Source organism: Triturus cristatus, chromosome 5_2, assembly GCF_964204655.1.
Source record: "Triturus cristatus chromosome 5_2, aTriCri1.1, whole genome shotgun sequence".
NCBI lineage: Eukaryota > Metazoa > Chordata > Amphibia > Caudata > Salamandridae > Triturus > Triturus cristatus.
In genome coordinates, this window is record NC_140588.1 from 766662285 (window position 1) to 766674815 (window position 12531).

Consider the following 12531-nt stretch of genomic DNA (forward strand, 5'->3'; position numbering starts at 1 on the left):
TCACAACCGGAAACCGTGCAAGCAAGCACAAAGATTTGCACAAGCTCACTAGCGACCCGAGATAATTGTGGCATTTGCTCGCGAGTGCCAAAACAAATCATGAGCGTGCAAATGGAAAAATACTCTGCTTCATGTTCCAGAAGGGCAGTGTTCAAGAACTCAGTGGTCTTCTGCATAGGGCCCGAATCCTGCAAACTCCGCAAGCGGGGAGGAGTTTACCTGCCGGGTCTAGCTTCTGGGGTATGGCAAATATGGGGGCCTGCAGTGTTGGTGGAACCACATAGCTCTGAGCAGGTTGAAAAGAGGTGATCAGTACCACCTATGTGGTACTACGCTCTACACCGATTTTCAATGGCTCTTTGTCATCATTACTTCTTTCTTCACGTACTAAGCTTTCAGGAACATTCAATTTCCCCAGTATCTTGGGTGGGATCCAGTCCATATCCAAATCATCAGAAGGGGGGCAGGGAGTGGGAGAAGATTGGTGTATTCTTTCTTTTCCTTGCAGAAGATCATGAAGCTGCTAGGGAAAGAGCAGTCTTCTCAACAACACCTAGCTCAGCAAGAACCTCAACCTCCTGTTCTGCTGCTACTTCCTGAGGATTTGCTGCTGGCTATGGATCCTCTTGTCGATTTTCTGCAATGATTCGGTTTGTGGCTGATACAATTCCATTTCAGATTCATTCATCTCCATGACAGCATTCACTGCAGCACTGAGAGACCTGGACTTAGGTTTTGGTGGTGGTGGGTCCATTGATGTGGAAGTGTTGATTTTCTGCAATGATTCGGTTTGTGGCTAATACAATTCCATTTCAGATTCACTCATCTCCATGAAAGCATTCACTGCAGCACTGAGAGACCTGGCCTTAGGTTTTGGTGGTGGTGGGTCCATCAATGCAGAAGTAATACTCTCAGCCACTTTCTGCCCAAAAGAGGGTGCAGCAGGTATGCCATGTTTCCTGAAAAAGGATGAGGGCTTGATTACAGTGGTGGAAACAGTCTTCTTAATCACCTCACATGCCAATTTATTGGCAGGAACTTCCATTTTTGAGGCCATATTTTTAGCACTAGCAATTGGCACTTAGCACTAGGAGCAGAAGCACTTAGCAGAGGAGGATGCAGGTGTCACCACCAACTGATTTCTTTGCAGACCTCTCTCCGTATTAGTACTGTATGTGATATCTTGTACACCTGCAACAAAGCAAAACAACAAAAAAAAGGAAGTGAAACATGGGCAATCAGAATCTAGCCAGTGTAACACAAGTGAAGTGATGGTTATCATCATCATTTCTAATGACTAACAATAATGTACCCAAAAGATTTATTTTTCACATGACATCATACACAGAAAAGATTAATTAGTGCGCCTCCAGAACCATGGCACCCCTGGAGGAAGAGGGGGTGTGGAGAATTAAAATGCAATAAATACATTAAATAATTACTGGAGACCTACCAGGAACCATGTGGACTCTATGGGAAGCATGCAAAAAAATATATATATATATATATATATATATATATATATATATATATATATATATATATATATATATATATATATATATAAATTATTGACGGGGCCCCACCTGGGACCTTGGAGGCAGGGGGAGGCATTCAATAATTAAAAAAATGCATTATGTAATTGCTGGTGCCCCACCGTATGAATAGAAGCAACAACACTGTACTACAATCAGTCACAAGCACAAATTAATATATCAGGAAAAAAGTGAAAAAATATCAAAAATTACATATGCCTCTTCTATCAGTGTTCCTATAAAATGGCTTTTCAAAGTGGAATAAAGTAATTGAAGCACACTCTTCCACAAAATGGTGGAAGCTAGAACATCAACCACATGGCTGCATAGAAGGGGGTCATAGAAAACAAAAACAAAATGGCTACCAAATACATACACTATAACTGACTCCACAAAACGGTGGTTGCTGCATGGACACAAAAGAAGGAGGCTTAGAGAAGAAAGACAAAATGTCCATCACACACACTGGCTACACAAAATGGCCACAGCTGCATGGCCAGCAAAGAAGGGGGAGTTTGTGAACAAAGAACACATGGCATTCAATAGCATACACATACACTCTGGACACATAAAATAAAAATGCATTAATTAATGGTGCCCGAGCAGAACCAATGGAAACTCTATGGAAAGCAGGGGAACATTGAAAACATGCATTAAATATTTGCTGGTGCTCTACCAGGGAGCATGGGAACACTGTGGTAGGCAGGTGAAAGGAGGCAAAAATTAAAATAAATGCATAAAATAATTACTGGTGCCCCACCAGGGACCATTTGGAGTCTATGGGGGGCAGATAAAAATTGGAAAAATTAATAAACGCGGTGTGGTATACAGCGTTGTGGAATGCTGATGGGATTGTGATGTACTTAATTGAGGTGGGCCATTAAGAGCAGGCTTGTGGTGGAGTGCGGCAACAGCTTCCTCTTGGTCAAATAAACTTACATTCTGAGGAGGGCTCCTCATTCGAAGGTGTTGTAGTGGCGATGAGCGGAGGTCTGAGCCTGATTCCAGAAGGAAGCATTGTCAGCATCACTGTTGGAGTTCTGGCAGTGTGCATCTACGACAGCAGCTGAGAATCTGTATATCGACAGTAAGAGCCAGTGACTGTGGGACTCTACGGACATTTCTTGTATTGCTTTAGTATATATATATATATATATATATATATATATATATATATATATATATATATATATATATATATATATATATATATATATATATCTTTTTTTTTTTTTTTTGCTGTTGTTTTTATCTGATCACAATGTTTCTTTCAACGCATGTGAAGTCAGCATAAGAGAAGTTGTGCGCACATGTCAGTCTCTGCCCCTTTGGCATCTGAAGCTGCAATCTCTGGGTGGAGTTGGTGGGAGAGATGCACACGTTTACTTGGGCATTTGTCTCCTTGACAACGGTTTCGTAGGACTCTACGGAGAAGGAGGATGCTTTCAATGATAAAGTGTGTGCCTAGTTCAGTCACACCGGCAAACACTGGCTCATGTAAATGGGTTGTGCACTTTTATATTATTTAATTCCTCTGCAACTGCCCACACAATGGAAATTATGCCTAATAGTGAGCCTACTTACCTACAGCGTTACTAGAAGGAATTGTAACACATGTAAAGCAGCAGAAATTCATGGCAATGGAAGTATTAATCGTTCCCACGCCATTTTTAAATGCACCCGGAGAGCCCACTATCCTGTGGGAGGACTGGATAGAGGGTTTTGAAGCCTGTGTGATGGCAGTGGGAGGAGATATATTTACTGCCGCGCATAAAATGGCTATGCTTAAGCATTGTTTGTGAGCAGGAGGACGTTGAGTATTAAAGCATCTTCCTGAGTTGGAATAAGAGGACGATGATGAGTTGGATGAATACGAAAGTGTTATGAGGAGACTAGATGTCAATTACAGGAAGAAGAGAAAAGTGGTGGTTGAGAAATATAAGTTCTTGAAGAGAAGTCAGCAATCGGGAGAAACATTTGATAACTTCATGGCAGACTTGCACTAACTGGCCTCAACAGGGCACTATCAGAATTTCTTGGATGGCATGTTGAAGGATCAGTTGGTTCAGAAAATTGAAGATTAGAAAACACAAGAACAATTGCTAAATACTGTGGGTTTGATGCAAGTAAAACAATAGAAATTTGGAAGAGGGCAGAGAACACACAAGAAAGACTCAAATAAATGGTGCCAGATGATGTGAATAAGGTGGCAAGTACGAGTGCTTCTCATGAGTTCCGAAGAGACTTCAATATAAGGATTGCGGATACACCAGGAATGTCTATGGAAGCCTCTAACAAGGATGTACTATGCTACAAGTGTGGTTGGAAGGGACATGTTGCAATGTGTCCTGATTGTCCTCCGTGGGACAGATATGCTGGAAATGCAGGTCACACTGACATTTTGCCAGGGCGTGCAAGGGAAAAGTTGGATGTTTTTACCGCAAACTGAAAAATTTGATTGCATCCATGAGTGGAAATAATGAGAATGCAATAGCAGAAGAATTCCTGTTGCAAGTGAGTGAAGTGGGAGCAGTTGGTCAGTCAGATAACCCTTGCATCTTGTCTGTGGATGGTGTGGAGGTGCAATTGATGATGTATTCAGGAGTGTGCTAAACAATGATTGATGAGCAGCACATAAATAGATTTTCTGGAAGGGATGTGAAACCACCGGATGTCAGGCTGTTGGCATATGGAAACAAGCCAATTGATCTGGTGGGAAATATCGACAGTACTTTGGAGATCCAGGGTGTCTCGTCCATATCGAAGGTGTACATTGTGAAAGATGGATCTTGTTATTTGGGTTGGCCACAATATAGGGAGTTGCAGATAAAATTGCATCCTAATCATCTAGATCAAGTTATTGGGGTAGAATCCAGTTTGAGTCCCTGTGCCAATACAGTATTGCAGAACAGATGGAAGAAAGAATTTCCCGAAGTTTTCAGTTACTGATTGGGATTGTAAAAAGGCTTCATGCATAGAATAAGTTTGAAGGACAATGCTACATCCAAAGTACACAGGGCACATCATGTGCTATTTGCCATGACACAGACGTTGAGGAAGAAGTTCTGCAGGTTGTATGAGGACAGTGTCATTGAGGATTAGAGTGGCTGGCTCCAATTGTGCAAGCAAAGAAGGAGAATGGGAATCTCAGAATTTGTGTGGATCTCCAGAATCTCAATGCGGAGATATGGGTGTACAGGCATCCTTTGCCCAACATTGGTGATATGTTGATGTTGGTCAAGGGAGCCATGGTATTTTCTACCTTAGACTTATCATCAACATACCGTCAGACCCTTTTGCATCCTGAGTCATGACATTTAACCTTTGTCACACCAGAGGGGGAATACATGTTTGTGCGCGTGCCCTTTGGATTGGCATCCGCATATGGGATTTTCCAAATAGCAATGCACTATCTATTCCAGGGAATGCCAAATATATTGTATTTATATGATGACATTCTGATATTCAGTGATGACAAAAAAAATGCATGACAAAAGCTTGCAAGGTGTGTTGTTGAAATTGTGTGACAGTTCGTTAACGTCAATCAAGTTGAACAAGCATAAGATTGAGAAGGATGGAGTAGAGTATCTTAGACATTGGTTGGAAGAGCATGATGTGTCACCTAAGCTGCAGTTAGTAAAAGCCTTGCAAGATTCCCTGGCTCCTAAAGACAAGGAACAGTTACGGTCATTGTTGGGGTTAGCCAAATATTATTCAAGGTTTATACCAAATTTTTCAGACAGGACAGTGAATATGTAGAAACAAGGAATGCAACTTTTGAATAGTGTAAGGTTTGTGAATGAGAGTTTGTGCGGTTAAAATAGAACATAGCACCTGCCCCTTCTCTGAAATCCTTTGACATGTGTGACACATGTAAACTTTGCACTGATGCAAGTGTTGTGGGGTTGGGGGCAGTGTTGATGCAACACCGAGGAGAGAGAGAGAGGTGACGATAGCTTATGTATCCAGACCATTGAGGGAGGCAGAATTGATGTATTACACAATTGAATGAGAGACCCTGGTGTGTTGGTGAGGTATTTGTCATTTTAAAAGGTTTGTATGGGGAACTGAGTATGCGCTGCACACCGATCATCACCGATTAGAGGACTTCTTTACCACGAAGGGGGCAAGTAGAGCTTCTGCCGGGATTGCATGTTGGATGATGAGGATGATGGCGTACACGTATATGGTGGAATATCTGCCAGCAAAGAAAAATGTGGTAGATGACAGCCCGTTGAGGTTGCCGGTCAATTGTTTGGATGAATGAGATTTGGGCAAAAAGGATTGGATGGTGCTGGAGTTAGTGCTGTTAAAGGAGGTCGCATTTTGCATGAGAAATGGGTGAAAGCCTAGGTAAAGGATGTTGTGTTTTCATGAAGTGTTAAAATATATGGGAGATGGGTGGCCAAAGAGAGGGGAAGGTTCTGTTCAGTCTGATGAATATCAGCAAGTGGGCGATGAACTATCTCTGACTGATGGGATGCTGTGGAGGATGGTGGTGCTGGGAGAGCTAAGAAATCATGTCTTCGGTTTGGCACATGAGGAACATTCAGGAATGAGTGCAACTAAGTGAAGGTTAACATCTGAATACTGGTGGCCTGGCATTGACAGACACAGTATTCGGAACTGTTGGGCATGTGCATGGAGCGATAAGTCGCAGAAGACTGTGACATACCCGTGGGGGGTAACTGATAGGATAGATGCTACTTTGAAGAAAGTTTGGTTGGATATTTCTGGACCTTATAGAGTTTAAGGTGCTAGATCTGTGTATGCTCTGGTGGCCGTGAATTACCATTCTAGGCGGCCAGAAGTGAAGTTTACTAAACAGGTCAATACATGAGAGGTGATTGCCTTTCTGGAAGAGCTGTGGATCAGAGAAGGGGTCCCGGAGGTAATAGTGACAGATAATGGTGTGCAGTTTGTGTCAAGTGAGATGAAAGATTTTTGGAAAAATGGGGTGTGGAGCAGGTCCGTTCATCAATATTTTATCTACAAGGAATGGATTGGTGGAGCGGTGGAACAGAACATTAAAGGAAGGTTTCCAACTAGCTTTGAGTCTGGGTGGTTTGTGAATATAGGCTGTGTGGAAGTTGATAGGGGTTTATTGTACAACACCCAATAGCGCCATTGCAAAAACCAGCTTTTGAATTGATGAGGGGCAGAAAAGCGAGGATTTTGTTGTCTGTCGGACTTCAGAGGTGGAATGAGCGGAAGATTGTCGGTGGGGTAGATGGTGGGGAAGGGCACAAATTCCCTAAGATTGGTGGTTGGTGATTGGCTGCATGTGCTTTGTGCATATAAAGGGAAGAAGGAAATGTGTACTTTCTCTAGTCTATTGCAAGTAAAAAAGGTAAATGCACATACAATTCAACTGAGTGATGGAAATATATGGAATGTGAAAATGGTTGTTAAGCTGGCTGACTGCATTACTAATTACCAATGTACCTTCGGGAGTAACAAATTATGTGTTTCAAAGGCAAGCCAAGCAAGGAAGGTTCCGGAGGGCACCTGAATGGGTTAAGGACTACGAAATGTACTGAGGCTTATTTCTGTGATTTTCCATGTTTTACTGTTTAGCAAGTCCATTGTGGTAAAGCTAGCAGGTGTTTTCTCCAAGCTATGACATTCAAGATTTTTTCATGAAGTTGGTATGTTTTATTTTAATTGTTTTATAGAGTATTTGTAGTCCTGTATTTCTGTTTTCCTTGTATGGTTTGTCTGAAGGCAGGTGTGTGGCACCTGTGCCGTGGAATGTTTAGGGGGTTGTGATGTATGGCATGCAAGGTGGGCCATTAAGAGCAGGCTTATGAAGGAGTGCAGCAACAGCTTCCTCTTGGACACATAAACATGCCTTCTACAACACACCTTCTTGTGAGGCCTCATCATTCAAAGGTGTTATACGCAGCAACACTGAATAGCAATCAGCCACAAATTAAATGAATCAGGAAAAAACCCAAAAAATTAAAAAAATGACATAGGCCTCATCTATCAATGTTCCTTGAAATGGCTTTTAGAAGAAGCAGAAAGGGATCGAGGCACACAGTGGCTGCACAAAATGGAGGAAGCTAGGTCATCTACCACATAACAGATGAACAAGGAGGCATTAAAAGCAAAAATAAAAGGGACACCGAATACACGCACACTAACTGGCTCCACAAAATATGGGGTTGCTGTATTATCAGAAAAGAAGGAGGCATAAAGAAGAAAGACAAAATAACCAACACACAAACACGCACTAACTACACAAAATAGCCACTGCTACACACCAACAAACAGGCATGGAGAGCAAAGAACACATGACAGCCTATGTCAAACACATACTGGCTACACAAAATGGTCACCACTGCATGCCCAGCATGGAGTCCAAAGAAACCGCTGCTCTGTTCTGTCTAGAGCACCCTCCTCCCCCCGAAAAAAAGCACTGTAGGAAAAAAATGCGATGATATTATTTATCCAATGTGTTTAGGCCCACCCTTTCAACTGCCCTTTACCCACCAACATGATCTGCCAAAAGCGAACATTAAATTAATTGTAAGAATTCCCCAACCACAATATCAACAATGTACACATACACAAACTCCCAAACATTTAAAAATGTTGAGCAAGAAGAAGGTAGCTGAGAACAAATTAGATGTCTGGCTACATGAACCTGAACTTCAGGAGTCACCGCAACACTAGCAGCAACAGGCACATGCAAATAAAAGAAATAATAACCTACTTTTTGCATTCAATCCAAGGCCATTCCCAGCCAACAGAGGGGCATATTTACAAGCAAGGGATAAAAATTATCGCCGCTTTTGCCGCCGTTTTCGCCCAAAAAGCGGGGATAAGTTTATCGCCTAATTAGCAAGGCCACGTTAACGCGTGAAACCTTGCTTTAGCGTCAGGATTCCTAACGCCCAGCTTTGCATCTCTAATGAGATGCAAAGTGGGCGTTCCTGACCTAACATGACAAGAGAAATGTCGCTAAGCGACATTTCTCCTGTCATCAAGCCCCACGCTATGAAGCATAGCGTCTGGAAAAGTAGCGATAACCCCTGTTATCGCTACTTTCCTTACGCCTGCTTCAGGACTGACTTAGCAATGATATCCTATGGAAGGTGGATATCATGGCTAACTTTGTGAGTCTCTATCAGCAAGCTAACGCCACATTGCGTGAGATTATCGCTGGGTTTCCAGCGATAATCTCACGTTAGGCAGTTAGCGTGAGGATTTTTATCGCTGAGGAGATAAGTGTTGCTAATAGCACGCTATCTCAGCGATAAAAATCCACATTACCCGGCGATAATTATCCTCACGCTAAGAGCGCTGAGCGATAATTATCGCCGGGTGTTGCTGATATGCCCCTAAATGTTTTTAAAAAGCACATACCACAGGAATGTGCATGTGAAAAATACATCATAAACTACACACCAGGCAGAGTGCAGGGCAGACTAAGCCCAAACACGTAAAAGAACATTACAGGAAAATGATTATCAGATCAGTACAAATTTCACAGAACTCATGCAAGAAAATGGATACAAATTATATTCATCCCTGGACCTCCACTATCAAAAAGTGCAAATATCTTCTACTAAAATTGTTAATCTCACATGGACCCACCCTACTCCAGGCCAAACTCCACTTCACCGATTTACAAAGATACATATAAGAAAAAAGATACAAAATGAAAAATGAAAAAAAACAAATAAACATACTGCCCTCCATCAAACAACAATCTTTTTCCAGTGTGCAACATTGAACTTACTTGTTTTTCCCTAAAAGGATATCAGTGGTGCGTATACAGCAAAGACTACAGGCAAAGGGAGTGAGTGATGCTTTCCCATCAAAATCCAAATGCAAAGTGGTCAAGAACGTGACAAAGCAGAGGGAGAATCTTCAGGACTGAAAGAGGAATGTGCTTCTATATTTACAGTAGCTTTCCACTCTCTATGGCACCTTCTTCGTGTTTAAAAAAAAATGAATGTAATGAAAAGTGCATTTCATGCAAAAAAAAAAAACCCAAATCATCCATTCGGATAAAATATCACCTTCAAAATTGGATTTTGAATTGAGTGTCCAGTAGCTCGAGTAAAATATTGAACACGAATGGCTGACTGGACACCACCCGCATTAAAGAACTGCTCGCGTTCTCGAAATGCTCGCTGAACATGCTGGTCGCATTTGTGCTTCTGCATGTTTTAGTCCTTCTCACAGTCCGATTTTCCCCAAAAGGGAGAATTGGTTATGCCAGGTGGCATGTGTCCTAATAATCAATAATTACGTGTCACAAGAGCAACATGGAATTTCCAAATCACCCCATGTATTCCAGTGTTATTACAAGTATTTCCCGGCCTCTTCCACTCGGAGGCTCAACATCTTCAAGATTGGAATGACATGAACTTCGGCGGGCCCTCTCGTCTTTTATTCCACAGGTAAGAGGAGGGGCAACAGGTTTATGGTAGAGGTGGTCGAAATTCTGACGAAATTCTGACGAAATTCGTTATTCGTCATGAAAGAACGTACTATCTCAAATCCCCATAGGGTTCACAACGCCCAGTTGTTGAGCATTTTAGAGTTTATAAAATAACCGCACACCGGCCTTCAGATGCGCATGATTTTTAAGCTAGGTTGAGCTCGAGGTAAAAACTCCTTATTTTTTTTAACTTTTAAATGTAACTTTTTGCTTTCGTTTCATTGGTCGGACCGAGCCCTCTTCATACGGATTTGATTTGCTCTATAAATATGCTGAACCTGCTGTAGGTAATGCGGTAAGAGATTCGCAGGCTAGAAATATGAGGGGGGGGGGGGGCAACAAGAAAGGTAAACAACGTGCCTAGTGGGTGGGGAGATGATCTCATACCACGTTTAAAAAACAGTTCTGCCTCTGACGCACTCGCTCCCATGGCTGAGCCGGCACCTTTACCGCAAAAAACACTTACAGTAATAGTAGTAAACAACATAGCCGTTTCCGCTAGCGTATTAAACCTTAAACTGGGTTAAACCAATACAAATACCCATTGTGCCTGGCCAAGAAATATTGACTTCCTCCTCCTTTGATGCAGTGACAGCATGCCTTTTTTTGTATTTATGCCGAATATGCAGTACACCGTGTTCCCTGGCGCCCTGTGGTTTTTAGATATGTCACTCGTGTTTATCATAGAAAAACCTCAGACGTCATGACCCGTTCAGGGTGTGGTGAAAATGAAAGGCCTTGAGGCATCACTATTTTTGTTGCTCGACAAGGAAGAAGACTTTGTAAGTGAATCATTTCCATTACACAATTGTTAGCTATTAACAAGGAAATAGATTTTTTAAGTGAAGAACTTCTAACAAAATAACTATGAATACTTTATAAATACAGAGGGGATCGGTCTATTGGTAGGATTAGACAGTTATTTTCTATTTAACTATGTTTTCTTTTCTGCCCATGAGCGAAACAAATGGCTGCAGTTCTAAGAGCCTGATGGTGTCAGCCTCATCGTCCTGCTCGTCCATCTACGCGTGCTAAAATAATGGCATTCTAGCCAGATAGGAACCTCATCCCTTGCTCATATAAGCATAGCTTTGTAAGGCATAAAGTGAGCGCTGATGATGCGCATTTAATACAAGCCTGTGCCAGGGCCGGTATTAACACTGGTGGCGCCCTGTGCGCCAATGTTTGTTCGCGCCCCCTCAATGACCACCTCTGTCACGGATTCTCTCACTAAGCACACTTTAACAGTGCCCTTTAAGTCTCCATAACCACTGTCTCTCAGGTTAATTTAATTTTATAGCACCACTCGGACCAGTGTAAGGTGTTAGAGCACTTTACATCACACACACATTGCGCAGAGACAATCATATGTGTGTAAATCAGTGCATAGGAAATGTTACATCAGACAGGACTACAAGGTGTAGAAGTGACATGTCATCGAAACTGGTAGGCAATATAGTTTAAGAGTCCTTATTCCGGAAAAGCACAAATTCAGAATTCAAAACATAACATCATTGTTAGGGGTTCTCTTTAATAATAAGAATCGTTTTCTACCCAAATGAACCCTTTGGGCAAGGTTAGGATAATGAAAGACTAGGCAAAAAAACAAAGGGGCATATTCACAAGGATCTATCGCCGAGTAAACGGCACTTTATCGTAGCCAAAGTAGCAATAAACGTATCGCCCCAATCACAAGCTGATGTTAGCATCCCACAGCACCAGTTTACCCACGATAGCAGCCGCAAAAAACATCGCCACAGATGACCCCCGCAACTATCGCTAATGAGATGCAGAGTAGGCATTCTCCTGCCAAAAGCCGCGACAACAGCACTCCACAACATTCACAACGACCAGACAGAACTGCGATAAGAACACAAACAGGTAATAAGGCATGTTAGCAGCAGGAAAATAACACCTGCTCTGACCTGGTGCAAAGTCGGACCACAGTCTGCACCACAAAAGGGAGCCCAGCCCAGAGCCACACCTGAAGAACAACAGATGCACCTGGGCAACTGAACATGCAGCCCGAAGGGCTGAAAGGGCAACAACACCTGCCTCCACCACCCCCAGGACCCCCGCTCTCGGGCAACCCCGACCAAAGACATGCCACATCAGCTACACCCAAACATGTACAAAATAATCTGCATGATGTCGCACAATCACAACTGGTGGCATACATATGTCGTCACAAACATGAGCATCACACTTTCGAAGCAACAAATAAAACTTTATTAACATGAACACTGAAATGAAATGAAGACACATGGCGGCTTCCCTCGGGAAAATCTGTAGGTCACAGGCTGCAAGACAAAAATCATGATGAGAAGGTGTGTCCTGCGCACATCAAAGGACAGAGAGAGAGCGAAGGGGAGAGAGAAGAAGAGAGGGGGAGAGAGAGAGAAGAAGAGAGGGGGTAGAGAGATAAGAAGAGAGGGGGAGAGAGAGATAAGAAGAGAGGGGAGAGAGAGAGAAGAAGAGAGGGAGAGAGAGAGAGATAGAGGGCCGCCCCATGCGCAACCAGGCCACACTGCTCACCTGCTG